The sequence below is a fragment of the Ambystoma mexicanum genome, chromosome 2q (genome assembly GCF_040938575.1).
Source record: "Ambystoma mexicanum isolate Mex_15411 chromosome 2q, UKY_AmexF1_1, whole genome shotgun sequence".
NCBI lineage: Eukaryota > Metazoa > Chordata > Amphibia > Caudata > Ambystomatidae > Ambystoma > Ambystoma mexicanum.
The window spans coordinates 636,841,585-636,867,891 of NC_090924.1; the positions used below are offsets into that span (position 1 = coordinate 636,841,585).

At 45.7% G+C, this 26,307-nt stretch overlaps 1 protein-coding gene across 3 annotated transcripts in view; it reads right to left on the reverse strand.

The window, feature by feature from the left end:
- CLEC16A (C-type lectin domain containing 16A) overlaps positions 1-26,307 on the reverse strand; it is a 1,932,649-nt gene that overhangs the window by 692,838 nt on the left and 1,213,504 nt on the right. The gene's annotated exons all lie outside the window — the stretch shown is intronic.

Genomic DNA, 26,307 nt, shown 5'->3' on the forward strand with positions numbered 1-26,307 from the left:
TGGTGGTGATATGGTATAGGGTTTTGAAAAGGAGAAGCTTCAATAGGATCTGGCACTGTGAAAGTGGTTTGCGGTGCAAGGTCTCTACTATTAAATAAATACAATGCAAAATTGATATCTCAAATGGGTAAAGTTTAAGAATATGTAGTGCTGTGTAAGCCTTAATAGTACATCAGTGGCTCGATGCAGGTTGCTAGTACAAAATATATCCTTGAGCATGATAATGCACTCAACCAATATGACAAGACGACTAATCTGTCAAAGGACAGTGTAAGGGTGCAGAAATACGACTGACACAGAGCTGGTATGCTTGTTGGCAAATACCTTCATTGAAAGAGGTAAAAGAAAGGAAAAACGTATCTGGCCCTACTTCTATGAGGGGTTGCCCAACCTCAACAAAGAACTAAGGATTCTGTTAAGATATCTAGTCAAATAATATGTCCACCTTCCTGTGCCAAAACCTACTGCTGTCCTTTACATTCTATATTAAACAAGGAAAATTGGGTGTCTCATATATCCAGCATCACACCATGGGTCTCAATCGCTCCCCCCTTTGTTCTGAATATTAGGTCAAATGTTCTGTTCTTGGTGAAAAGGCACAATGAATGCTACTTTGACTTAAACGTTTTAACGTTCGACGCTTCTCCATAAGTAAACAGAAACAGGATTTCTGGAGGGGATCGCCTTCCCTCTTCGTTTACAGTTTTTCGTATTTTACAAAACAAAATTTCCAAGTTTCAAAAAGGGGCTTGCTTACTGTGAGGGGGTCAGTAATGTGAGGTGGGCAACTGCTTGTAGATTTCTCAAAATATGCCATTTTATTTAAAAAATGATGTAAAGAAAATACCTTGATTGCCCTATGTTAAAATGGATTTCTGAACTCTGACTTGGTGGGCAGAGGTTCAGGAGGCCAGCCTAGTTTCTTGGAACAGGGTAACCTTCTGGACAAGCCAGACCAATCAAGGTAGCTTGGCGGTGGTCAAGACTAGGTCTCAGGAGAGGTGAGGGTGACTGAAAGACCATATTGAGCACACAGAGTAAAGGACACTTACAAATCACTCTCAGTCAGGTGTAGATATATAAAAAATACATAAACATTTATTTCAAGGCCTTTGAGTTTCAAACTCACACATCAAATCATAGTAATACTTATGAAGCCAACACAATACTATCTAAATACATATATACAAGACGAATGGGGTCTAAAGGGTTAATGCGCGAAATGGGTCCACAACCTGAAAGGGGAAGGAAACAGGCAGTGCAAATAGTCTTTAGCCCCTTCTACATCTAACACACTCCTAACTAAGAGGCAGTCCGATCCCTAACAAGAGGGGAGCCTAATGCTCAAAAGTACAAGCAATGCAAGCGCACCCGGTTGTTCCAATGGGCAAAATGGGGTCTCTTCAGGGGTCTCTAGCAGCTCAGGAAGGTGGGTGAGGCGATGAAGAATAGGTTCCCACTGTTCGAGGAGGGTCTCCACTTGAGGGCAGAGTCAATTCCAAGAGTTGGGAATAGTTTGCACGAGTAGTGGAAAGGAGAGGGGCCCCCAGGGGCCACTCATGCTTAAAAATGGATGGAGGCGCTAGGGGCCACCGCCTAGGGTTGCGATTACTCACCGACTCCCGGTGCACCCCGGACCAAACTTCGGCAGTCGAGTCCACTTCGGTTGCAGGTTCAAGTGCGGCAATTTGGCAGCAATGTGGCTTTCAGCGACGAACATACATCGATGATTCCCAAACGGGACAGTGGAGATTTCTCCGCTTCTGGTGGAGGGATCAGGCCAGTGTCACTGCAGCAGGCTTCGGGGGCAAGAGGGGCACAAACGCAGCACACCTGCAAAAGTCGTCACCACGGCTGGGCAACACGGTAAACGCATATGCTCCGGTTCGGGCGCACTCATCTGACTTCAGACATGGGAACGCCAAGTGTATGAAATTCGGTGTGAGGGTGCTGTGAACACAGAACTAGCGATATACCAAGTTTCGAGGGCCTCCTCGAAACGGCGGCGGAGACAGAACAAATGTCCTGCGTAAGCTGGTCAGCCCACTGGTTGGCCCAGGGACACTTCCGAGAAAGCTTACTTGCAGGGTTTGATGAAGGTGCCGAGAATAGTTGGTCCCACTATTCCAATCGGTCGAAGTGTCTTCGCAGACCTTCTAGGACGACCAGATGCAGAGGCATCCCACAGGATGACAGCGGGCTCAGGGTGCCAAACCTTCCAGCGGGTCACCAGCGGTTCCTCGACTCAGCTTTTTAGCTTCAGGATACTTGGATCCTATCCTTCGTTCAGTGAGAACTCCAGAGATCGACATGGTATGGGCGTTTGGCGGCTTCTCTTAGCCAAGATCTCCTTTGCGCCAAAACGAAGAGGACCCAATGGGAGATCTGCTCACATACAGGCATACCATACATGGACTTATCACGATCCACGGTGGTCACAGCCATTCACAGCACTCCAGACTCTATGGCACCCAGGATGTGTATTGGGGACAGACACCCCAGCCCACATCCTGGAGGCACACACACAAGGCAAGCAGAAGCCAGCGAAAGCTTGGCATTTCGCGGGAAAATGCATGCCCAAATAAGGACTGACCCGGGTCAGCTCGACCTGGGGAAGGCAAAGGGGCAAGATGGCCAAAGGACAGGACAAAGAACCTTGTGGTATGGCCATTTTGGAACCAGGCCACCTATTCATGCCAAACACGGTAATTGCGGTTTACCTGGCAGGAAAGGGTTAAAATTACATCAAAAGATAAGCTGCCCTGTTCGTGACACAACTGCACATCTCCTAAAAAATCATTTGAGAGTATCTAGGGACTTTGGAAATGACTAAGAGACCCAAGTGTACAGTACTGGAAGGTACATTGTACACTTGTTACATGTTGCCTGAAAAGTTGCAACATTGGAAACGGACTAAGGGAAACAAAGTCTCCCAGTACTGACTGTCTTAAGGGCATGTCAGTTTCCCCATAAAAAGTGAGCGAAAGCCCAGAGGAGTGGGCTCGCCAGGCAAAGTCAGAGTATGGTGTTAAACAGCAGCAAAAAAGTTGGGGGGTACACAACTGCAAGGAAAATTACACATAAATGGAAATCTTTCCTAACACCCTACTCTATAGAGTAACTTAGTCTAAATGATAAAGAGACATTCTCTAGCACAGGAAAACTGTCCCTCACACTAAACAACATACATACAAAGGAAATGATATAGCAACACAATATAATAAACAATATTAAAGGATAGTTCCGGGACTTTTTTTTTATTGTCCCTACGGTTCGGCCATGTGTTTTTAAGCATAAATCGGTAGATCGTAGAAAACTTTCCTATGGACCTTACCCGACTTTTCGTCCATTAACGCACTCGAAATCAGCCGCCATTTTCTGATAATCCTATCATTTCCCCCCATCGCCCTGGCTCACCTGCTTTTGCGGCACTAAATCAAATCCCCCGCCCCTGAGCCTGACATCAGCAGACGCGTACCGCCCATTTCCCAACGCCAAAGCACGTTTCATGTCAACAATCGCTGCGCCTCAGCTAATGAAGTGTCGCCATGGAAATGGCAGGACGCCTCTTTCCTCTATAAGTATAAACACACCGTTTCACAACACACAGCAGCAGATTTTCGATTCCATTACTCTCTCTGTGTTACTTTGAGTATTCTGTGACTCGTTTCTGTGCTCTGGTCAGCTACCTTCGCCGCTTCTAGGCCTTGTGAACACCTGTACCATCTCTGTAAATTATTTTACTTTCTTTACCACACAATGGCTATAATAATGCTGTATATGTACGAGCCCGAGTACACCGAGGAAGAACTACTGGAAAGGCAAGCACGCGAAAACGATGGGGATTCGGACGGCAGTTGGGAGGACCAGTCAACGGATGAAGAGCCTGGACCATGTCGCATGGACGGCGTCTCCACCTGGTGCACGTGCAATCGGTGCGAGCTAATGCCAACTGAGGAGGAGAACTGCTGCTGCAGTGAAAATTCCGGGTGCTTGGCCTACATTTCGGAAGGCGAGCCAAGTCCGCAATGCATCACCGAGCTGCCAGAGTTCAGGGAAGCCTGCCTCTCACGGACCGTGTTGAGGATGATGATGGTGCTTATGCACGAACTTCGCGGCACTGTTCGTCCGCGTAATCCGAGTAACGAGTAAGTATACTCTGTGTAACGCTCACCTGATTCCCGTAGAGGCGCCGGTCTTGACTGGGCGTATACCGTATCTTCAAAGGTGATGTGTAACACACGGCTGGCTCTTTGGGCTGGACCTTTGTGCACTGTATGTCTGGCTCGAAGGGTAAGATGTCTGCAGATAGAAAATGTGGGATTAATGAACTGGGTTATTGAATGTCTCTCTCTTCTTCCCTTTCTCTTCTCCTGTAGAACCCCAAAGGTTAACGCTCTCACCTTAGGTAAGTGAACGCCGTGCTCTCCATCTGCCTCGAGGCAGGGTGCTGTAACCAGTTTCTTCACTGGATAAGGGGAGAAGGCCTCTTGACTTCAGAGGACTGCTGTCCGTCGTTTACTGCACGAACGGTAAGTTTCGAGTAATTCTAATGTCTTTAAAGTCTTTAGTAATGATGTCTCTTGTTTTGCAGGGTTCCGGCGATGGCGGATGGCGGGCTGAAGTGAGTTGAAGATGGAGCCCGTGTGATGAATAGAAGCGCCTGGAAGCACGTAAGTAAGCGCTTGTTGCCTGCTTCACGATGCGCTCTAACTGTCTTTTTATTTTGCAGGTACAAGTTCGGAGCGGCTGCAGGGTGCCGGAATACCCACTGGGTTAGATGTGGAAAGGAGTAATGGCACGTGAGTATTAAAGTTCCCCAATGTCTTTAAACGCACCTTGTTTTGTCTTTCAGATGCGGGATGCAGCGCCGAAGGCCTCCGGAGCGTGCGAAGAGTTGGTAAGCTTTTGTCTTTCAGATGCCGGAATGCAGTGTGAAGACTTCCGGAGCGCACGAAGAGTAGGTAAGCCTTTGTCTTTCAGATGCCGGAATGCAGCGCGAGGCGTTGGTGACAGCCGATGGACCAGGTAAGTGAAGAGCTGTCACTGAAGACCGTAATGCTAACCTGTTCTTTCTTGTCTTTATAGGTGTTGCTGAAGACTGGATTCAGAATGGTAAGCCTTTTTCCTTAGGCCCAGGATCAGATGCAGAAGACACGATGAGCGTTCTGCTGCTGAGGATGCAGAATAACGCAAAGCAAGATTCATCCATCGGGTGTGGTTTAAATAGCCTCCTGTAGTGCTAAGGTGTCTCCTTCCACAGCCACGCCTAGATAAGAAAAGAGTTCCTGCTTTCCAGAAGAGTTCCAGTGTTCTGAATCTAGGGAGTGGCTCCTGCCCCACCCAACAGGAAAAGTAGTTCCAAACAGAAGAGGATCAGAGACTCAACTGGCAGGCAAGTAAGCAGCATGGTCTGCTGCAGGTAAGTCCACCCAAGCATTATGAGCCCGGCGCTTCCAGCGCTGGGACTGGGCATATTTATGAGCCTGGTGCCACTGGCGCCAGGACTGGGTCCAAAAGGTCCCAATTGGGACTGGTTGGCACTCGGAACCTGGGTTATGGATCTGCTTCCAAGGGAGTTGGGAAAACCCTGACCTTTTGGAAGCAGAGATCATGACAGTACCCCCCCTCAAGGCCCCTCCCAAACCGGGCTTCTCCGGGGGTTTTGGCTTGTCAGGAAATGTTCGGTGAAATCTTTTGATTAGGCGAGCAGCGTGGACATATTCAGCAGGTTCCCAGGATCTCTCTTGGGGGCCGTAGCCTTTCCAGTCAATTAGGTAGAATAGTTTAGATTTGGAAATCTTGGAGTCCAGAATGCTTTTGACTTCAAACTCGAGTTCTCCATCAACTAGGATAGGTTTTGGAGATTTGGTTAGTCGGGTTTGAGGTTGCACAGGTTTTAATAGAGAGACGTGGAAGACCGGATGTATCTTCATGTGCGGGGGCAAGTCCAACTTGACCGCTACTGGGTTTACTATGGTAGTGATGGAATAGGGACCAAGGTATCTTGGGTTGAATGTGCGTGGCCCTTTTAGAGGTAGATATTTGGTGGATAACCAGACTTGATCCCCTCCTTGATATTGAGGGGCTTCCTTCCGATGTTGATCTGCTCCTTTCTTGTATTGTTCTTTAGCCCTTTGAAGGTGAGAAACAGCTTCCTTAAAGGCTTGGGTGATTGTAGAATGCAGGTAGTCTACTGCTGGTGTTTCAAGATCTTGGAGGGGATCCAACTCAGAGGTTCGAGGGTGACTGCCGTACAAAAGAAAAAACGGGTTTTTCCCAGTTCCCGAATGGACAGAGTTATTGTAGGCATATTCGGCTATCCAAAGGATGTCTTTCCAAGTTTTTTCAGTTTGTTGCAGCATGCAGCGTAAATACTGTTCCAGAGTTTGATTGGTCCTCTCGGTTTGTCCGTCGGTCTGAGGGTGGTGACTGGTCGATAGTCTCACATCAATTTGAGCCGACCGACAGCAACTTCGCCAAAAATGAGAAATAAATTGACTACCTCGATCCGAAATTAGAACCGAAGGAAAACCGTGCAGTCGGACGATGTTTTCGAGAAATTCTCGGGCCAGAGTTGCTGCTGTTGGCAAGCCTTTGAGCGGAATGAAATGCGCCATCTTGGAGAATAAGTCCACGATTACTAGAATCGTATTGTATCCGGAGCATGGAGGTAGATCGGTGATGAAGTCCATAGAAAGCGTATGCCAAGGGCGAGGTGGGATGTCAATAGGGCGTAAGAGGCCTGCTGGTCTTTCCTTTTGACTCTTGTTTTGGGCGCATACTCCACAGGACATTATAAAGTCTCTGATATCTTTTTTCCAAGACGGCCACCAGAAGTAGCGCTTGATCTTTTCTGAGGACTTGGCCATACCAGGATGTCCTTCCATTAAAGAATCGTGATAACAAGAGATTACTTTTTTCTGTAAATCTGTGCTGGGTAGGTATAATCGTTCTTGGAAATACAATAAGTTGTCCTTTACTGCAAAGTCCTTTCCCTGCAGATGCCAATTCTGTATGTCTGCTGGAGTTACAAGTTGCCTGGCTTTATCCTTAACTTCCTCTATGGATTCTGTGGCGATTACACCCAGAATACTTTGTTCGGGAATGATTGGTACAGGTTTAGGGTTGATCAAGTGTTCTTCCACTCCCATCCGAGAAAGGGCATCAGCTTTACCGTTTTTTGTACCAGGTCGATAGGTAATTATGAAGTCAAACTCGGCAAAGAATAATGCCCAACGGAGTTGTCTAGAGGATTGGGCTTTTGCGGTTTTCAAATATTGCAGGTTTCGGTGATCCGTAATCACAGTAACGGTGTGTCGGGCCCCCAGCAGATAATGCCGCCAAGCCTTAAAGGCAGACTTGATAGCCAGAAGTTCCTTGTCAGTAATCGTGTAATTGATTTCAGGAGGCGAGAATTTGCGGGACCAAAATGCCACGGGATGCAACTGATTGGTTACCGGGTCCTTTTGTGATAGAACTGCCCCCATGGCAAGGCTTGAAGCATCAGTTTCCACGATGTAGGGGAGTTCGGGGCGAGGGCGTTTTAAGATTGGTGCAGAGATAAATTTAGTCTTCAAATCCTGGAAAGCTTGTTCCGCCTCGGTAGACCATTCAAAACGTTTGTTTTTCTTTAACAAGGCAGTGATGGGCTGGACTATTCGAGAGAATTCGGGGATAAACCTGCGGTAAAAGTTAGCGAAGCCTAACATGCTTTGCACACCTTTTACGGAGGATGGTGATGGCCATTTGAGAACTGCATCGACCTTCTTTGAATCCATACGCACTCCGCCAGGTGATAATATGAATCCAAAGAATTCAACTTCAGTCACGTTGAAAACACATTTTTCCAATTTAGCGAAAAGTTTGTGTTGACGCAATCTTTCGAGGACCATTTTCACGTGTTTCCAATGTTCAGATTCCGATGAGGAATAAACGAGGATGTCGTCAATGTAAACAACAACACACACATCTATGAGCTCTCTGAGGACATCGTTCATAAAATATTGAAAGGCGGCCGGGGCATTACAAAGTCCGAAGGGCATGACCTGATATTCAAATAGCCCATACTTGGTGCGGAAGGCCGTCTTCCATTCATCGCCCTCTTTTACTCGTACCAAGTGGTAAGCTCCTCTAAGATCCAGCTTTGTATATATGCATGCTTTTCTGACTTGGTCCAGGAGTTCAGGGATCAAAGGTAACGGATATCTATTCTTAACGGTGATCTGGTTCAGGGAGCGATAATCTATACAAGTTCTAAGGTCTCCTTCCTTTTTTGGAACGAAGAACAAAGCTGAAGAAGCAGGGGACTTGGAAGGACGAATAAACCCATTTGCCAGGTATTGATCCAGGTATTGTCGAAGGTGAAGGTTCTCAGGCTCGGTGAGGGCATAAATTCTACTACAAGGAGGAGTAGATCCAGGTATCAGGTCGATCTGGCAGTCATAAGACCTATGAGGAGGTAGAGAGTTAGCCTGATCCTTCCGGAAAACATCTTGGTATTCTAGGTATTCGGGAGGTAACTGGGGAGTCTCTGAAGAAATTGCTGCCAGTGCAACACCAGGTGGAAGGTGACAAGTAGAGACACATTCTGGAAACTGGACCGTTCTTGCTCGCCAATCGATCAGAGGATTGTGTTTCTCTAACCAATGTATTCCTAGAATAATCTGAAACTGAGGGGCCTTGATCACATCGAACACGATCTTCTCATGGTGTCCATCTTGACTTACTAGCGTCACTTCTTGAGTGGTATGCGTTACTGGCCCGGAGGCTATCTCCGTACCATCCACCGTAGTAATGACGTCCTTTACAGCCTTGGGACAAAGAGTTAGATTCATCCTCAAAACCATTTCATGATCCACATAATTGCCGATGGCACCGCTGTCGACGTAAGCTTCAATTGCATGTAATCGATCCGGATTATCAGGGCTAATGAGGACCATAGGTATCACGAAATGCGAGGTCACGGAACTGGTTTTCACGCTCGGCAAGAGGACCTCTATTCTTGTCGGGCGAGGTCGTTTCCCTGCTCAGAGTTTGTAACTTTGGTACCTGCAGCTCCTACTGCCTTCTTGGCAGGTTTCACCGGACAGTCTCGAAGAAAGTGCCCTGAGTTTCCGCAATAGAGGCATAATTGCAACTGTTTTCTCCTTTCCCGCTCCTTTTGTGTTAGAGGACCTTTCAGACCCCCTATTTGCATGGGTTCCCCGGAGTCTACTCCTTTGGAAGGAGTTGGCGGTTTGGAAAATACTCGAGCATCAAACTTGGAACGATCGGCCTTCCTGTTCTGCAGTCTGTGATCTATTTGAACGACTAAGTCTATATAGTCCGAACAATCTTGTGGGGGATTCACTACTTGGGCTAACACATCTTTGAGCTCTCCGCGTAGACCTCTATAAAACAGCGTAATCCTTTTGTCCTCAGGCCAGTGAGTTTCCACTATCAGTCTGTTGAAAGACGCAATATAAGCCAAAAGGTCTTGATTACCTTGTCGAAACCAAAGAAGCTCATTGTCCAAGGCCTGCCCCTGTGAATGTCTTGCGAACAGTTTTTCCATACTGAGCTGAAAAGCTTGAAAATCATGGAGGACCAGATCATCTTGATTTACTAGAGGGATCGACCAGTCTGCCGCATTGCCACTAAGGTACGAAAGCACGAAAGCTACTTTAGCTTGATCAGTTGGAAAGGCTGCTGGCCGGCATAAGAAATGCAACCGGCACTGATTGATAAATACTGCAAACCTCTTTGGGTCACCAGAAAATCGTTCGGGCGGAGCCAGAGGTACATTCCCAGGTAGGTTGATCTGCACTGGATTCATAGAGGATGTAGAAGGAAGATTTCCCCCAGATGCGGGTAACGGGGTCTGTCCGGCTTGTGACTGTAGCAATTGTCTAGCGAGATCATCTGTTCGCTCCTTGGAAATAATCAGTTCCCTTCTTAGAGCGTTTGTTTCCTGACGGGCTGCATGCACTTCTGCCCTTAGTTCCCCAAGTAACTGGGCTAGCTGGTCGGTATCCGAGGTTTCCATAGCGCCTGGACCGGAGTTTTGTGGTAGGCTTTGCGTTCTGTAACGCTCACCTGATTCCCGTAGAGGCGCCGGTCTTGACTGGGCGTATACCGTATCTTCAAAGGTGATGTGTAACACACGGCTGGCTCTTTGGGCTGGACCTTTGTGCACTGTATGTCTGGCTCGAAGGGTAAGATGTCTGCAGATAGAAAATGTGGGATTAATGAACTGGGTTATTGAATGTCTCTCTCTTCTTCCCTTTCTCTTCTCCTGTAGAACCCCAAAGGTTAACGCTCTCACCTTAGGTAAGTGAACGCCGTGCTCTCCATGTGCCTCGAGGCAGGGTGCTGTAACCAGTTTCTTCACTGGATAAGGGGAGAAGGCCTCTTGACTTCAGAGGACTGCTGTCCGTCGTTTACTGCACGAACGGTAAGTTTCGAGTAATTCTAATGTCTTTAAAGTCTTTAGTAATGATGTCTCTTGTTTTGCAGGGTTCCGGCGATGGCGGATGGCGGGCTGAAGTGAGTTGAAGATGGAGCCCGTGTGATGAATAGAAGCGCCTGGAAGCACGTAAGTAAGCGCTTGTTGCCTGCTTCACGATGCGCTCTAACTGTCTTTTTATTTTGCAGGTACAAGTTCGGGGCGGCTGCAGGGTGCCGGAATACCCACTGGGTTAGATGTGGAAAGGAGTAATGGCACGTGAGTATGAAAGTTCCCCAATGTCTTTAAACGCACCTTGTTTTGTCTTTCAGATGCGGGATGCAGCGCCGAAGGCCTCCGGAGCGTGCAAAGAGTTGGTAAGCTTTTGTCTTTCAGATGCCGGAATGCAGTGTGAAGACTTCCGGAGCGCACGAAGAGTAGGTAAGCCTTTGTCTTTCAGATGCCGGAATGCAGCGCGAGGCGTTGGTGACAGCCGATGGACCAGGTAAGTGAAGAGCTGTCACTGAAGACCGTAATGCTAACCTGTTCTTTCTTGTCTTTATAGGTGTTGCTGAAGACTGGATTCAGAATGGTAAGCCTTTTTCCTTAGGCCCAGGATCAGATGCAGAAGACACGATGAGCGTTCTGCTGCTGAGGATGCAGAATAACGCAAAGCAAGATTCATCCATCGGGTGTGGTTTAAATAGCCTCCTGTAGTGCTTAGGTGTCTCCTTCCACAGCCACGCCTAGGTAAGAAAAGAGTTCCTGCTTTCCAGAAGAGTTCCAGTGTTCTGAATCTAGGGAGTGGCTCCTGCCCCACCCAACAGGAAAAGTAGTTCCAAACAGAAGAGGATCAGAGACTCAACTGGCAGGCAAGTAAGCAGCATGGTCTGCTGCAGGTAAGTCCACCCAAGCATTATGAGCCCGGCGCTTCCAGCGCTGGGACTGGGCATATTTATGAGCCTGGTGCCACTGGCGCCAGGACTGGGTCCAAAAGGTCCCAATTGGGACTGGTTGGCACTTGGAACCTGGGTTATGGATCTGCTTCCAAGGGAGTTGGGAAAACCCTGACCTTTTGGAAGCAGAGATCATGACACTCTGGTTGTGATGTCAGTGATGCCACTACTATTTCATGGTCGTCTCCCACATATAAAATTACATCTACATATCATTCGAATGCATGTAAATTGGTTCCACATTGTGAATTTTCTAGATAGAATTTTTTTCAAAGCAGAATGACATTTTTTACCTGAATCGACAGTGATAAGAAAGTTTTGTCATTTTAATACAGTTTGCATCTTTCATTTTCACAGGTGGTACAGGCTGGTGGCCTATCGTTGCTTCACTTGGTGGCTTCACGGGAGGCTCGGACACCGCGTTCGGAGAGTAATACCTGCCTGTGCGGTACTTGCCATTAGACATTTACCCAGCGACAGTGGACAATACCGCAGATTTTCCCTGGATGTGCTGCAACCGGAACTTTACAATGTGTAATGTTTATTATTTATGTTCAATTGAAATTACGATCTAAAATAAAACCCAACATATATTTTAACAATGGTTGTTTTGATTTTTTAAATGAATCTAGTGTGTCTCCATTGAATAGTCTTCCTGTGCCTTGTCTTGTCACACCACATGTCTCCGGCCAGCATCCTCCCTCACGCTGGCCGCCCACCTTCAATCCACATAACCGTTGAACCCATATGCAGCAGACATACATATGTTATTTTGCGGGTTGGCATCAAGCCTCCCGGCCTTGCCTCCTCCCCCAAAAATACTTACCACACCACTTTGTTCAAGCGTTGGCAATAAAAGGAAGGCCGTTGGATTTTATTGATACAAAACATGGTTATAGGTAAATAATCCATATGGTTGATCATAATAAATCATCCTTTTGGGCACCGGGTACAGAGATGACCCCCTCTGGCCCGTGCCGCCTTGCCACCACAGGCCAGCCTGCTGCTGACTAACTGCCTAGGCATCCAGGGTCTCCAGGGTGAACTGCACCCATATATTCTCCTGGGAGGGTGAGGTATTTATAAACTCACCCCCCTGCCTTCCATGTACTAGACCGTGCAGCCTGCCTCTTACATGCAGTTAGATGGCCTCTCCTTGGTGAGGCCCTGCGGCAAACGAGTCTTGTTTGCACGACCACCGCCCCAATCCACCCCTCCACCCCCCGCCCTATAAAAGGCAGTTCGCACCGGGGTACTTGTGCTGGCAAGTGGAGCTGTCAGGGAGCGATAAAGGCCAATAGGTGCCAAAGACCATGTACACTTCAAAGTGGTCTATAGAGCATGGGTTGTTGTTCCCATGTCTACCTCCAGACCCCGTGTCTCCTGCCAAGCATCCCCCCTCACGCTGGACGGCCCCGTGCAATCCACATAAGTGTGTCTCCATTCACGAGTCTTCCTGTGTCTTGTCTGCAAGACCACCGCCCCAATCCACCCCCTCCACCCCCCGCCCTATCAAAGGCAGTTCGCACCGGGGTACTTGTGCTGGCAAGTGGAGCTGTCAGGGAGCGATAAAGGCCAAGAGGTGCCAAAGACCATGTACACTTCAAAGTGGTGTATAGAGCATGGGTTGTTGTTCCCATGTCTACCTCCAGACCCCGTGTCTCCTGCCAAGCATCCCCCCTCACGCTGGACGGCCCCCTGCAAACCGCATAATGCCACGACATATATACGCATTCATTCACAAACACACCCCTGTTTCGAATTCTTTATAACCCACTTCATATTCTAATGAGAACTTCTTTGCGCTTTGCTAGTCAACCCGTGAAGGTGCTGGTTATCTGCTCTTCGTCTCTGTGAACTTCCGTGACCACTTCGAGGAAACTCGTCAGTTTGCAACCTGTGAACTGCTCCCTGTTCTACGACAAGAAACTACTCTGATCCCTGCATCTAACTGTTTGTTCGTCAAGGTAAGGCCATGTACCATAATCATTTTGCGTCCAATTTCTTTTCGTTCAAGACAGTACATGCAAGGAACTAGTCACATGTTCTGAGTTTAGTCAAATTATCTTTCTATTTTTTTTAAAGTTATTCAAATACTTATCCGCATGTGAATAACATGTATAGTTCCAAGAACCAAAACGAACCTTGCATTGAACCTTTTATGTGTCATTTAATTTTTTAACACATTGGTATTCATAGAGAATTGTTGATCTTTACTTTTCAGAACTTTCCACAATGCCTGCCTGTTCCATTGGCGGTTGCCCTTCGAAGACCCATAATAAATCTGAAGGTACTATAATGCATGTTTTCCCTAAGACAATAGATCAGATAAGAGAATGGGTCCGATATTGCGGATATCCACCATCTGAGCTTGAAAGTAGAGTCCTAGAAGTCTTTGCGGACAAGAGGGGTGATCGATACCGCATCTGCAGCAGGCACTTTAGCTCAGACATGTACTCCACATCATTGCTAATAAAGAAGAACACACCGCGAGCGAGGCGAAAATTGCTCTCAACCGCTATTCCCACTCTATTCGTCCACATCCCTCCACTGGTGAGTCAAGTTTACGTATTTATCTCTCGGCCTTGCGGTAGTGTGTAGCATTAGCTAACAATAATTTCCCCATTTATGTATCCACTCAATATGAAGGCGGAAGATTCTCCATCCGTGTCGTTATTGCAGTCATCAGCCACTTCAAGCGCCTATCGGGTAATCTTACTTAGGTATTCTGCAACTGACTTGTTTTAGGCATGTAAATCAATAGTTTTAATTTATCGTGTGATTATTTTACCTAATGGTACACCCTTGTACTCGTCCTCTAGTCTTTGTTTTCAGTTATAATTATTGTTATCCAAAATAATGCAAGTACTGTCTTTCAGGGAGATGCTGAGGAGTCCAACGTATTGACGACAACCGTTGATGTCACTCAGATGCTCGAGGTACGTTTGCGGACAGTTCCATCGATGGAGATCATCAGATCTTGCATTCTTGTAGCGTGATTGTTACACACAATGTTTCTTTCGTTTTTAGCCATTGATATGTCCGTCTGTCGTCGCCCTCCTATGTGTCTTCTTTTTTCAATATTGTGTTCATTACTAATGAAAGTCCTATGTTTCAGGGAGTCGATGGAGCATTAGTCCAAGAAGAAGGGGGAGCATGCAGTTACGGGTCGGCGCAACAGCTTGCAGAAGTGTGCACCGCAGTTACATCGTCCCTTGATGTTCTTATGCATTTCGAGGTATGGATACTGACAGTTCGATCAAGCGAAATCATATGACGTGATTACATCCGCTATACTTCCTTCTTTATTAACGCAAGTACTATGTTTCAGGGAGATGACGGAGCTTCTTCTACAAGAACATCACCCCTAGTAGTTGATGGAGATATCTGGGTGGTGACACTTCCAACGATCGAGCAAATCAAATCATATTTAGATATCCATTATTTATTTTAGACAATTGATCATTTGTGCAGGTCTATTTAGATGAGCCGTTGACGCCTGCACAAAGTGTATGTTCTTTTTAACAAAATAGAAAACGATACTAATGCAATTACTGTGTTTCAGGGAGTTACTGAAGCATCATCTTCAATAATATCATCAATGGAAGTCTATGAGGAGCCCGAGGTATGGATCTTGACAGTTCCATCTAACTAGATCAACAATGCGTGAATAATTGTCGTTTGAATGTTCTACACAAAGTGTTCATTCGTGTTTTGCTATTGAGATGTACGTGGGTATTGGTCCCCAAGTACATTTTGTGTTTTCAATATTATTATACATACTAATGAAAGTTCTATGTTTCAGGGAGTCGATGGAGCGTCAGTGCGTGATGGATGTGCTTATCATGAAAACATAGTCGTTGCAGCGCAAGAGGAAGTGGAGACATGCACACACGAGTCAGAGCAACAGCGTCCCGATGTTGAAGTTCGAGGCAAGAAAGTTTCAAAGAAAAGAAAGCAAAAGAAGGTTAGTGTCCTGGTCACTATATTATGTTGTTTTACACTGTTAATAGTTCAATACTGTAAGTTGTGTTTAAACTGAACATCCCTTTTCCAATCTGTCCTCTAGTTGCGAGTGGGTGTACGAACTAGATCTACACAGACAGTGAAGCGAACGAGAGATGTTGCTTGTCAAACCTTTTGGCAGGGACTTGAGACTGGAGATGCATCGTGCCAATGGGAAGAATATGAAGTGATTGACAACGGAGCTATACCACATCCAGCCATTGATAGTGAATGTCCTCCTGGTAGTTCGGATGCAGTCGGAGATCAATTCACAGAATCCACACCCGCAAAAACTAAGACCGCGAGAAAGTTGAAGAAATTGTTTTATTCACCCATCGCCGGAGAAGGAACAGATGTTGCAATGGAAGAGAATGAAGTGGACGACAATGAAACACCATCAATATCACTGAACATAGCGGAAGACGATATCAGAGATTCTACCTTTCATGTGAGTGACATGTCCTCAACGTTGCAGGCCGAACCAGCTGGGATGCAGAGTGACGTATAAGGAAAGAGGCCAAATTCATTGTATTCGATAGTTGTTTGATTGATATTATTATTCGGATGAAATGTGGGCATTCGGTTGGTGGGGAAGTATGTGGGGAGCCATTGATTAATGTGACTCGTGCAATTCGAGGTACTAACCTTAAAATACATGCCACCTGTACAAAATATCATCCTTTCTCATGGTCTGCACAACCCATGCTGGGGCAACTGCCAGCAGGCAATCTACTTTGTGCAGCGGCTGCACTTTTTAGTGGTTCAAGTTTTAAAAAGTTAGAGTCTTTCTTTCAGTTTGTGGGAATCCATTTCATTGCGAAAACTCAGTTCTACAAATACCAAACCGATTATCTATTTCCAGCCATTAGCGAAGCTTGGAGAATGGAAAAAATGTCTATTGATAGTACATTCGCGGGCAAACGGTTCAGGCTAGCCGGTGATGGACAGTGCGACAGCCCAGGATTTTCAGCCAAGTACTGCACCTACCACTTTCAGGACATGGAAAGTAAGAAAATTGTGAGTTCGGTGGTCGTGCAGGTGTCACAAAGTACATCCTCAGTGGCCATGGAGAAAGTTGGCTTTGTAGCATCATTGCAAGAACTACAATCGCGGGGAATGGTGATCGACCTGATAGCCACGGACAGACACTTTTCAATTGCCAAGACAATGAGAGAAGAGTACAAAAATATAAATCACCAATTTGACGTTTGGCATCTTGCAAAAACAATCAATAAAAAAATGTCGGCTGCAGGTAAAAAGAAAGATATGCAAGGTATTTCACAGTGGTCCAAGTCAATCAGCAACCATCTTTGGTGTAGCTCAAAAAAATGTGGAGGGTCGTTGGAAATTCTACTGGAAAAATGGCGGTCAGTAATGTTACACTGTAGCAACGTTCACCGCTGGACCACAAACCAACATTTCCACAATTGTGAACATGGCCATTTGTCCACAGAGGAGGCACGGAAGAAGAAGTGGTTGATTCCTTCATCACCCACTCACAAAGCCATTGAAAAGATTGTATTTGATAAAACTATAACAAGAGATTTGAGGGGACTCACGGAATTCTGCCACACAGGAGATTTGGAGGTGTTCCACAATATGTGCCTAAAGTACATGCCAAAACGATTGCATTTTGGCATGGAGGGCATGATAAATCGGACTCTTCTAGCGGTCTTGGCACATAACCATAATGTTGGCCGTCAACAAAGTAGGACGACCGGAACTTTAGGGACGCTTCGCTACAATAAGGCCTTTACAAAAAGAAGTAAACAATGGGTTATCAAACCAGTGTTTGAGGATATGCAATATGACTTTATTGAGAGACTTATTGTTGATGTCCTAGATAGGCACATACATGGAGTTGTGAACGAACCTGTGCAGGGGACAACTGCATTGCCACCCAACATTGCCTCTGTTCCATGTCCACCTAAAGCAGAGCTCATTGAGAAATACACATCGCGGTTTAAATGATTGTAATTTGATTGTCTGTTCTCTCGAGTCTCCTCATGTTGCAGGCCCATTGAATATGTGTATCTATGTAATGTGTAAATAAAAGTGATTGCTCAGTGTACATGCAATGTGTCTCTCCACCGTTGCCCCTCCCTTCACCGTGCAGTAGTGCGAACCACCCGGGTGTCACCTGTGACTTTGCTCTCGAGTCTCCTCATGTCGCAGGCCCATTGAATATGTGTAGCTATGTATTGTGTAAATAAAAGTGATTGCTCAGTGTACATGCAATGTGTCTCTCCAACCTTGTTCATTTGCGCATTGAATTAAACCAAACAGTAATATAAATCATTTTTCAAAATATATAGAATGTCTCCGTATTTATGGTTCTCTGGGGCTGCAAATACACGCACACAAAATGCAAAGATGGAGTGTAAATTTCAAGTCCTGTGAGATGGCCTTACACTGAATGTAGCTAACTAGGAATGTGTGCTCGTTCAAAGTGAAGGTCAGCTGCTTTGATTTTTTGCTCGGGTGCCGGAATGGCCCACGACTCAGTATTAGGTTCTATTGTTATTTGACCTTGACAGGCCGGGACCATCCCGAAAGACTTCTTTTTGGGGGTGTGGTGCAATAACGTAAACGATAATGAATATAATTTCAGAAACGAAAGCCATTTAATGTTCGTTCATTAGAAGAAATAACGTCGGCATAGAAGGAGTGGTATTTCGGGGCTGCCCTATGCACAGACACAATGGAAAATGCAAATATAATGTAAGTAACTCTTTAGATGAGTTTATACCGCAATTTAATTACTATACAGTAGCTTTAAAGACGGGTTAAGTTGTACTTGTTCGTTCTATGTGGCATATTGTTTTGTACCGCGCACTATCTTGAGGAGAACCATCTCCTTTTACGGAAGCACCTCAAAACCTTCCTCTTTGCTTCTGCTTTTTCTCTCCCTCTCCCCTGCTACAACTGGTCCACTGTCTGCGACCTCGGTCCTGGGCCCTTCCACTCTCCACCTGCACTGCCTCCCTGTCAACCCCTGCACTGGGGGACTGTCTCAGTATCCTACAGCCCCCCCCTTGACGTATAATACCCAGTTGCACTGTCCTAGCTATGAAATAATTTCCCGACCTAATATATAAAATGAATAATTTTAATAAAGATCTGATGGTGAGACTAATTTCATTTTTTATGTTTTTAAAACAGGTACATCCTTCATTATTGTATGTGTCACGAGTACCAGACACCGGCGGATGGCTTTTTTAACCGCCATTTGCTTCTCCGCGTGAACAACGTTAGCACCCTGACCATTTTATGGGACGATCGCCAAGCAGAAGTATGCCCTTACGCGGTACTAACGGCTAGATGCAACATACAGACCGTTGTGGTGGCCTAGTGCCTCGTTGTTGGAACAGCCATGCGATTATCAGTGCGACTGAAGAGCTTATTTTATCGTAAACCAACACCCTGTGTACTGCACACGAACATCGCTTGCCTCAAGACGAACTATTTTGGATCGAGAGCAAAGAAAAATGCAAATCGCAGAATATTCTCTAAACATTTGATGTCCAATAAATGTACTTTGCCAAATGGACAATCTTGCCGTTTGCTTTTAAACCACAGTTTCATATTACGAATTGTGGCGCTGTATTGTGAGATGATCTAAGACCCTGTGTACAGCAAAGGAACATCGCGTGCCTCAAAACGAACTTTTTGGAACGTGAGCAAATAAAAATGCAAATCGCTGAATATTCTCTAAACATTTGATGTCAAATAAATGTACTTTACCAAATTTAAAATCTTGCGGTTTGATTTAAAAGTACAGTTTCATATTCCCAATTGTGGCGCGCTGTGTTGTGAGCTGATCTGTGTTGGTTTCCGGGTTCTGTGTCTAGTCGCGTAGAAGACGCCTGGGCGCGTTTGCCTACGCAGCGCAGTCACGTCACGGATAGAGGCGGGGAATATGAATGTTTTGATAAAGTCTGTTTCAGGGGCGGGGGATTTGATTTAGTGCCGCAAAAGCAGGTGAGCCAGGGCGATGGGGGGAAATGATAGGATTATCAGAAAATGGCGGCTGATTTCGAGTGCGTTAATGGACGAAAAGTCGGGTAAGGTCCATAGGAAAGTTTTCTACGATCTACCGATTTCTGCTTAAAAACACATGGCCGAACCGTAGGGACAATAAAAAAAAAGTCCCGGAACTATACTTTAACACAATGTCTGAATAGCCTTCTCCTGTCCTCGGGAAGGGCCCTTATCCAGGATTCAAAGTTAACTCCAAAATGTTCAACAAAAGAAAAGAAAGGTTTTGAACCACCTCTTGAAAGTCCAAAGTAAAAAAAAAGTTCCTCAAACAAAAATCCATTGGTAACAACTCTTTGTTCCAGGATGACGAGATCCCCTTCCAACTTCCAGAAAAAACTTCAAGAAAAAGAAATAGTACCAATGGTAATGGTTATGATAGATTGTCTCTTCCTTCAGATAAATGGTTCAAAATGAGGTGTAATATTCCCCAATGTCAATAATACGCAATTCTTTAGGACTTCCTCAGTTACTTTACATTTGGTATATTTGTCAGGAAGCTTTCTCTGGGCTGCTGTTTCTATTTTCAACAACCACACTTCTATTCTTGGTACGGTCAGAACAGCCACCTTTGTCCCACATTACGTTACTGCTTTAATCCAATTCAACGTGACATCTGCTGACAACTTAATGTACCACCACAGTTCAAGTATTACTACTGCTGCTCAGTACTTTTGAATTGTTAGTCGGGCTCTGACAAGACACTTCGACCTCTTCAGGTAGGCAAGGCAATCTTCCTTTTAACAACTTTTTTTTAAAGGGGCAGCTTTTTTACCTCTTCAGTCTGTATGACTGCCACAAGAACAACCTTCTGCCCATAAGACTTACTTCTTTCTAGCACCAGCAGTCTTAAGCACCACAGTTTGTATTTTACATCTGGATATCATTCACAAGCAATTTGCTCCCTTTCCCCAGCTTTACTCAAGCCTTTCTGACAGTTATCAGCCCAAGTAATTACCCAGAAGCCTTGCTGCCACTCTCTCAGCTTCAGGTAACAATTATATATTTGTTTCTAAAGCCACTTAACTGTTAACAACTTCACAGTGCAGTTGGAAGCCTCTTTAACTCTTGGCAAGACTGGTTTCACTATGAAAGGGGGATGCCTCTTGGCATGTATAATACTTTAGAATCTTTACTTCTTTAAAATTAAAAGGGTGGATACAATATAGAGCTCTGTTTTTTCAGTGAAAACACAATTAGGAACACGCAACCTCTCTTAAGTGATTTTTAAGGTTTTAAAGTTGAATTAAAAATTGTATTCCCGTATAACTGCAAAGGATGAAGTTCGGGTCTTCCTTTTGGAATTGCAATTAGGCATACGTGACCTCCTTTTAATGTAGTTTTCACTCTCATAACTTGTAGCTCGTATAAAGACAATGTGTGGTGTTCAGTAATGGTTTAGGAAGCGTTCCCTCTTGTTAATTAGGGACGCAAGACCATCCGTTAGGCATGAAGAGTCCTCAACACTTGCATGAGAAGCTAAAATCATTATTGATCTTTAACGTTACACGCGAGTGCTACAATTCCATTGTTAATACGATTGCAGATATAATGAACACCATTCACTTGCATTAAACAATACGCAAGTCACTTAGGAGCTGGCTATAGTTACTGGCAAGGCTTGTGCAGTGTATTTGAACCCTGTGCTTCATCACCCGCTTCATAGACACTGGTTTTGCATGTTGACCTGCTTTCCTGGCTTCTTCTGCTACTTCTGGCTCTCTGGAGACCCACACCCTTCTCCAGCACGGGTGTCTTCAGTCTGGCCACTTGATTTGGGGGTTCCCATTTCTCCTGAGACGCTCGGCTTGAATACCGCTAGTGGCCTTATTCTCTTGCAAGTTCACAGCTCTGCAATCAAGGCAATCAGGCTCACAATTGGATATCCTAGTCTCCTGCACGTCTTCCGTTGCGCAGCCTCTGCACTTAAGATTTTGAGAGAACAGGACTCTCTCAGAACTTGCAGGTGAAATCTGTTTTCTACAAGTTACGGTGTCCATTCTGTTCTTCCACTTTCTTATGATTTGCCAGACTCATGCTTCTCCTTTGCTGCTATTGCCACAGTGAGCCTTACAGCTTTTGTTCCAGCTCCTTCTACTCCTCCTTTCCTGATGGGGCCTTTTATGCCTCACAGGTTCAATGGTTGTCTTCAGGTGTGGGCTATTAGCCTTAATTGCCTTACTACGGCAATGGCTACTATGCTGAATTGCCCGACTACATCTACATGCCTCTTCAACCCTCTTCCTCGTCTCAGTAGCTCTAGGATTCTGTGACATGTAGTTTCTTCCAATAAAGTTAGGTTTTTCAACTTCTGAATTATTTGTAAGGGTAGATTTAATTCCCTTAAGGCTATTAACAAAGGTACTATGAGAATTAACTCTCACAGAGGATGATGGTTTAGTGAAAACAACATTTCCATAAAGGTTCACATTGTACCCTTGGGATTCAGGAAGGTATTTAGTTTGGGATAGCAAAAGGGTATTTCTTTCGGTATTATTTGTTCTGATTTTATAACCTAGGGGTTCACAACCTTAGATCTAATATGAGGTTGAGAGACATTAAAATGACAATAAGCCACAACCTCTTTAGGCACAGTGGTAAGAATCATCTTGTCAGAGAAAAAAATACTGTGTCGCATCCCATGGAACCTGCTCACCACCCTGGGCCCTGTCCCCTCCCAGGTGATCCTCCCGCAGTACACCAACCCCAGGGTTGGGATCAGGAAGTGTCTGCCTTCTCCTGACCACCTGGGAGGAGACTTTAGGCAGGGATTCAGTGAGGGATCCGTAGAATTCTTCACATTACCCTCCCCTTTCTCCAATTCACAAATGTCACCCTCACGTCTGCTATACTCTCCTGCCAGACCTGACTGTAGAGGTTCTTCTTTCACAAACACAGTTCTCAAATATCAGGGTAGTCTCTTCTCCAGTTCACAAAACGTAATGTCAAGTCTGGTTTACTAGCCTGCCAGACTTGACTGCAGATCTTATGATTCCACAAAATATTTCTCCTTTTTCCAGTGGGTCCTCAACCCCTTATTTTCATATCCCTCCCTCCCTCCTTCCCTCCCCCCCGCCCTCTCTCTCGATGTTTGGCTCGGTGAGTTGCTGTGCACTTTCTCTCTCCTTTTTGTGGGCCCCGGATCCTCTGTGTTGTCTCATGACTTTCACAAGTTGTTGTGGTCCTTAGCCCCTTCGTTGTATGCGTCCCTTGGTTTTCATGGGCCCCAGACCCCTTTGTTTTGCTTCTGCAGGGCTTCCTCAACTCTGTGTTGGTCCCAGACCATGGTGATCTGCTTTTGCAGGGGGCTTCATGACTTTGTGAGGGTCCCAAACCTGAATGTCCTGCTTTCGCTGGGCTTCCTCGACTTTGTATGGGTCCGGGGCTCTGCTCTCTGGTTTCTTGTGTTTCTCCCCCAGGCCCGGTTTCACTAACCTGCCAGGCACTGGTTTGCATATGTATTATTTTTTACTTTCTCACAGGTATTGGCACGAGGGGAATATGGGTCCTCCACTTTCCCCAACCTCCTCCTTTGGTCTCCATTTCCTCCACCATCCGTTACGGTAACCCAGGTACCTTTCATGGCATTACCATCTTGCTTGAGTGGCTTCATGCATCTGCTTCTTCCCGCTGTGGGCATCCTGCTCAACTGTCAGCAGTCTCTGTGTCTCCTCGCAGTTTCCATTTCTGGTCCCTCTCGGGTTCAGCTTCCAGATCTGACCGTGTGGTCCGACTCCCAGTCTCTCCTGGACCTCAGATTCTCCAGCCTGGACAGTTGGTAACACAGTGTGTGTTCAGCAAGGCTCTGACAGCCCTTTCCGTTCTTCATGGCAACCCTCCAGCCGCCTCTCTGTTCCTCCAGGGAATATCTGTTGGAAAGCATAGTCCTACTTCCCTGTTTATGGTTGGCTTAGGGTCTGGATGACTTTAACACGTATGTTGGTTCTGCAGTGGGTGTTTGCTTCCTGGCCAGTTCTTCTTCGTCTCAGTGATTTGTCAACTCCATCTGGGTAGGTCCCACTCTTCTTCGTCGCAGTATGGTCTATACGTACTGAGTCCTCCACACTACAGGAGCCAGAGCAGTCTGAGAGGAAAGAGGAGACCGATGGGGATTCTATATACAGTGTTCTCCCAGGATACTTATCATGGAGGGATTCCCTCCCCATGCGCTCCACCCGCTGAGCACCACCCCCAGGGAAACTAACTGGCAGCAGCCTTACCTCCCTCGCCTCATGGGAAGGGCCCCCAACCCCATGGGAGCAGTGACAATAACCTGGGATTCGTTGCAATAGAAAGAGTGCTGACTGTTCATATGTAGATTTTAGGGTGTTGTATATCAATTTGCTGAGAGTTGCTATGGGGGGCAAGATTACTACATTGTAACCCTCAAGAATCCACAACAATTCCCGTCCTGGAATACTTATTATCTGGCAGCACTAGTCACTTGGGCCAAATGCTGGCCAAATGACACGGATACCGCTAGCTGGTAGGAATCGGAACTGCGGATCATGAGCCATTTATGTCACCTGGACTGCTCCCAAGTAAGATAAAACACCACCCTATTGTGAACCCCACCCTGGCGCAATGGCACCTCATGCATGCCCTCACAGGCTTGCAGCCCAGAGAAATTCCACCATGGTTCAGCCTCAGAGCTATACTATCCATTGAAACTGCCACAAAATTACATAGCCGACTAGACACTCACTGGGGGAAATACGGGTCATGGACCTATGTGATGAGCAGACGATTCACCTGTTCCAATCCGCTAAAGACATACTGGGCCTAGGGGCTTCAGACTGGTTAGTATACTTCTCCATACACTCAATTCTACCCAAATTGACCACAGCAACATCCAGAGCTAAGGTACCAACAGCTTGTGAAGCAGCCTTTGGACGAGATACATCAGGCTTTCCCAAGCTGCAGACTTTATACGACTTCTGCATAAAACAGAACCTAAATAGAAACATCGCCGTAGCAGAGATCTGGTCAAAAGACATAGGAGCCCCACTCTGCGTTGATGACATTTATGAGGCCTTTGACACTATAAGACACATGCCCTGCAACCTTCCTCACAGAGAAATGCAGTTTAAATGAATTCACAGAGCGTACTACACACCCTCCAAGCTTTACGCCATGGGTCTCAATCGCTTCCCTTTTGTTGGAGGAACTGCAGAGGGCTGGGCACTATCGGGCATGCTCTATGGTCATGCACCGTTATACAACTGTTTTGGGGCCTGGTGCTACAGCACCTGGCTAAAATATGCAACTGTGACATCCCCTCGAGACCGCTGACTATGACCTTTGGCCTTCAGAGAGATGATTGGCATGATGACTCCCTGGTACACCACATTGCCCATATCGTTCTGCTCTCGACTAGAAAGGTCATTCTTATCTGCTGGAAGGTAGAGATAGCTCCCCTTAAACAGAAATGGCTTGCCCTGTTGGCGAGGATATGCAATTTGGAACTGGCTAATATCAGGAAAGCTAGGTCTCAGACCTGTGCAAATAGGTTTGGCGAGTTGACGGGTGTTTACTGTAGATGAACCCACACCATTGTACCACAGGGTGGGGTCATTGGGGAGAATGTGGTAGGGATTAATGCATATATGCCATTTGTGTACACTTGTATCTATACAGCTGTCATGGATATGGTGGAACCCCATGGATATGCACAAAATATATGAGGAGATGAGGAGAATGCCTGGAAAAGGGGAAATAACATTGAGCAGATGACATCAATCACTGGGGAGAATGTTGACCCACGTATAAGTAACTATGTATATATTGTATGCTCCGATCACTAATGTACGTGGTATACACATGTGGGGAGGTTGTTGTTCATGGAGGTCTGGGGGGATTATGGCGGGGTTTGTATTCATAGCCACAGACGTCAAAATATTTGTGTAGTGAACAAGACAAAAATGGATTATGATGTTGTAAAGCTGTGTTCGCTATGCCTGATTTTATTGCATTCACTATGCAACCTTGATGCATTTTTTCAAGGAATCATTCCAAGATGCCAAGGAACATTATCAGAAGACATACCGTTATTCGGCTCACATCAAGGCCTCTGCTTGCTGATGTCCTTTGATCTCAATTCTCTACTGAAATCTAATATCCAACCACTGGGACTGTGCTCACCTGCCAATGTGCTCTTCCACCTTCTGTGTGATAATTTGCATTTTTGCCTGTCAACTTCATCCTCTAGCAAATACGCACAAGAATTCAAAGTAAAGGAGGAAAACATGCAGGCACCATATTTCTGATAGACAGGCACTGTTGCAGGTTCTATTCACTGCGCGCAATTAATGTGCCTAAGGCAATTGGTTTGATGCATATACTGGTAGTTGAATTAGAATTTCTGAACACACTGTGGCCCACGTTTTCTAAAACATGCAAACTACAAGGCAAACCTGGGTTTGTGTGTCATGGTCCACCATTTCTAAAACAATTAGTAAATGCATACTGTCATGTAAATGGATGGTGGTAGGCATGCACATTGATTCCTATTGAAGCCGACAGCTTTTATCAGGCACTTAAAACTGGCAGGTTCCATATGCACCCAATGAATTTACGCCAGCGTGAAAATGAGATGCTGGTGGAAATGCATTTGTTTTCGGTAAACAAAGCATATTGGGGAGGCAGAAGCATACATTTGGCTCTAAGCCCGTGCTTCGCCTGCCCGAGGAAAATATCAACTGAAGTATTACATCAGGTGTAAAACAATGCATGCACATTGTTTTTATACATGATTTAGCACTCCATTTAGCCCCACTCTCTCTTTGATCTGAAATATAACTCTTGAACCGAGCTAGGAGATGTTGACAATCTTTAAAGGGATGGTCTAGTAAAAATTTTTATTTAAAAAATAGATAGGCAACA